The sequence below is a fragment of the Periophthalmus magnuspinnatus genome, chromosome 16 (genome assembly GCF_009829125.3).
Source record: "Periophthalmus magnuspinnatus isolate fPerMag1 chromosome 16, fPerMag1.2.pri, whole genome shotgun sequence".
NCBI lineage: Eukaryota > Metazoa > Chordata > Actinopteri > Gobiiformes > Gobiidae > Periophthalmus > Periophthalmus magnuspinnatus.
The window spans coordinates 1,222,172-1,226,419 of NC_047141.1; positions in this window are offsets into that span (position 1 = coordinate 1,222,172).

A 4,248-nucleotide genomic window follows, 5' to 3' on the forward strand; every position below is an offset into this window, starting at 1 on the left:
GAGCCTGGAGCTGGGGTGGAGATTTCGGCTCCTCCTGTGCACACCTGGAGTTACCGGTAATCTGAAATCAGCCTCTGGGGAGGATAAGAGAAGCCAGGACCTGACACTCAGTACCAGATCATCCGCGTATCTCTGTGGTACTCCCTGCTTGGCTCAGTTCATGTTTTTGCGCTTTTTGACTTTGCTAAATTGGATACGTTTGCTCCGCACCAGATCCCGCTCCCTGGACCCGCTCAGCTCTCCCGCCTCTGACCCTGCTCTACTCCTTCTCTACCGGTACAGTCTGTCCTGTCTCAGACTCTGCTACTCACGCTCTACCCCTGGATCACGGCAAACACCCCACTCTCAACTAACCAATTGATCTACCATCATATCGCACTTTGCACTTCTGTAAATAAACAACGTTAAACATTTCCCCGAGTTCTGTCTTTTTGGTCCCTCCAGTCAGACGTTACGACAGAGTGTCACTGATTAAGAAAATAAAACTGGAGAAGGCAGTGCATACATTGCAGTGGGCGTGTACCGGTGGAGGTCAAATGGGAGTAGATAAGCAAAATGGCATCTTGAAAATAAGTTGTTAAAGATTACTCCAAATACAACTTCAGAGCCTAAATGAGGAGAAACAACAAGAACATGTTTATAAGAATAGGTCTGATTTAAATGAACTTCAGACCATCTCCAATTGTGAAACTGGACATTGCAATACAGTGTGTACTTTTTTATTATTGTGATCTCCAAAGTATGTATTTGGCACATTTAGTAAAAGTTCTCGTCTTTAACACTTCACATTTTAATCACATACACTCTGGCTAATTTGTGTCATAATGAGTTCACATGCTCAGTTCACACCTCCCCTTCAGCCCCCAGTCTGTCTAATGAGTGTGACCTCCTAACAGCCGGATCTCGTCTTCATTAAGGTGAATGGATGTGATGCTAACTGCTCCGTGTGTTAGCGCAGACCTAGTTCATAAAACAGGAGAGGTCATTCATTTGTTCTGACTGGGCGAAAACGGCATAATACTCTGCAGTCCACAAAGTAGAAACGGCATGTTAAGTATTTTATAAATGTAATGCTGTTTTATAGAAAGTTAAGGAGGTAGTTCACGCTTTGGGTCAGTGTATTCAGCTTTAAGGTCCTGTATTACACAAAATTGACTCTTGTGAGCTTTAACCCATGTTGTAATGCTGTTACCTCCTCAAAAACAGACCTGGAGTCATGTTTTGTTTCATTCACACATGTTTGAGTAACACTTTATTATTAGCCTGCGTACATCTCCAAACCTGAAAATGCTGTGTTCTGAGTTCCATATTTGGAATTCTGACCGTGAGTATTATAGCAACCAAAGATCCAATCTGGAGTGAAGCTTTTGAAGGTCCAGTGGAATGGCAGGAGGCGCTTAGCAACACTGTCAATCAAACCTGTTGCTAATGCAAGCAGGAATGACCTCAGGGAAAGAAGACACCTGATTTGTCTGTTATTAATGTTCATATCTTGAGTTATAGGCAAAATAGTGACATAAAAACACCAGGATCATGTAGAGCGGGTTAATACCAACATTGTTTTACATTTAATCTATGTCCATTTATACAGTCTGTGCATTCCCTCAGCTCCAGATCTTGAGCGTGACTTGGTCAGGACCAGTTTGAGGATTTTGTGCATGTTTTAGGTGAACAGGGGCAAAAGGGAGGCAGGAGAGGGGTGAGAACATATGAGAGTGTTTAGTCCTTCACACAGACGCCCACGGATCAGAGTTTAAACCATAATGACTCTGATAATCACCCCCACGTGCACACCTCTATGGCACGTGTGTGCCCTTCTTTGTTTTTTTTATTGTACACTCTTCTGTTTCAATGTTAATTTTATGATTATTTGTGATTATTCATATTTTCATTTGTGTGATTTTAATGTCTTTCTTATTCTGTAAAGGACTTTGAATTACTTTGTGTACGAATTGTGCTATACAAAACTTGCCTTTCTTTGGCACGTGCGCCTTCCTCTGCAGCATGTGCACTTTGGCTATGGATGCATATACTGAAAAATAATGATTATCTCTATATGTGTTAGATACTGTGTGTGTGAGAGAATGAAGAGTGTGGTGTGCCTGGCTCATGCGAACAGAACAGGGAGATGAGATGACTTTAACATGCTTAAAAACAAGTATATTTGGACTCTGTTTATGTCTCTTCTTACGCAGACATAACCAGGCTCATGGGAATTTTTTTTTTTTTTTGAGGCGACAGGGATTTGTTGTAGTTTTTCTCACTATTTACTCACCCGAAGCTGTATTTAGAGTGATTAATATTTCACCATTTTGCTGATCTATCCTTGTTTAAACTTCACCTGTACATGCCTACTGCAACATACACGCCCACTGTGATGTACGTACTTCCTTCTCCAGTTTTATTTTCTTAATTGGTGATAGTTGTAGGATTCGGCAGCGTCGCGTTGTAATTTTGGTTCAAATGAAAAAAAATGTGCAGCTATCCATAGGGGGCGCCAACAGCTGCTCTTTGTTGTGATGACGTTTACAGCGACATCAGCTCCCATTGGACACGGCAGGTTTCTAACGCAGAAGTCAGCAGACTTGTTTTTTTTTATTAAGTCGATTTAGATGAATATTGTGATTTAAAATGTGTAAATTATAACATAATGATCCACAGGGTCAGAGATGAGAACCATAGGGACACAGAGCACAATAGGACTGGTTTGAACCAGGCCTTCATCTCTTTCTGCACTTGAGGCATTGGATTGGTATATTTACATGGGGTCACTCGTCCAGATGGCCCCGTTCCACATCCTACCTGACCTTCAACCTCAGAGGGGTTTCCATGGTAACCGTGTCTGTGGAAACGAGCAGTAAGGAGACAAGGACGGAGGAAACAAGGAGGATGTGACAGAGGACAGGTGTCAGTGTTTTATCGATGATGTAAATAATAAAAGGACTTTCAAAGCCCTTTACACTGCGGTCATATTTACAGAGGAACGAGAAGAACAATCCCCACTGGAAGAGCGGAGGGGTGGCTGAAACATACTTGGATTACAATGGTCATTGATCAGATATATTAATCAGACTTGTTCTATTGTACTTAGTTGTTTCCAAAGTGTTTTACCTCATTTAATCCACCTCTATATGGGCTCCATTAGTCACATGAAGCACATCATGACGGGACTGGATTTCTTTCCATGTTCACTGTAGCAGAGCCTCATAAATAGTTCACACATCTGTATCTTTGGCTTTAGTTCAGTAATGTCTCGTATCTTAGTTCCATACATGATATCTTTAACACAGCCCCATAGAAACTATTCCAGAGGTGTGATATCTGGTGAACGTGGTGCAAACGAAAATGGTCCATCCCTTCAATCCAATGGTCTGGAAATGTTTGAAGAACTCACAAACATGCAGACCTCTGTTTAAATAACTTTTACAACCACTGAGTACAATAGAACAAGCCTAATTATTATATCTTATCAATTGTCTTTGTAATTAAATTGTAAAATTGTAAAGAGACTTTATGGACACCCTGTAGGTCTTACCATGCACTAGCCTACCGAATGTACACAAATGGAGCAAATACACAAGTAAATAAATTAATAAAACAGCTGGGATTGACTTGCCTGGTGTCAGTTCTTCACACATTCTGGATTCAAACTCAGGTGGGTCTGAAAGCGGACCACAAAACAGCTGCTAAATGTCTTGTTTCCTTCAAATGCAGAAGATGGTTCCTCTCTAATGGTTAATCCACCTGTCAATCAACTATTTAAACTTGGCCAGACCGGATAGCTCCAGCCCATAACGTCTTTGTAAAGTGATTGTAAAAGTGTGTGGTTTTGGCTGAGAATCTCCATAGACTTCAGTATCTCCTCTCCCTAAACATGTCCCTTTAGTAAACAATGCTTTTCTTCAGTCCTCCAGCTCATTCTTCTTCAGGTCTTTTCAGCACAGACAGATGGTTTGAATGGGTGACAGTTGCGTGGCGTTCAGGGACATAAATAAACCGCAGGAAACGGCAGATTTGGTAAATAAAAGGTCTTCTTTGTCTGACAGCGGCGTGTGTGTTTAGTAGACACTGGGATTGATTCAGGCCCTGTCCCATTAATTAGACTTCAGCTGAGATGGGTGGGACTCAGTTACACGACAGAAATTGTACTTTCTTGCAGGATACTTTTACTCCAACTTTGTAATATTTTTACTGAAGTAACAGTACTCTTATGTGAGTAAAAGTTGTTTCCATGTTCCAAGTATGGCT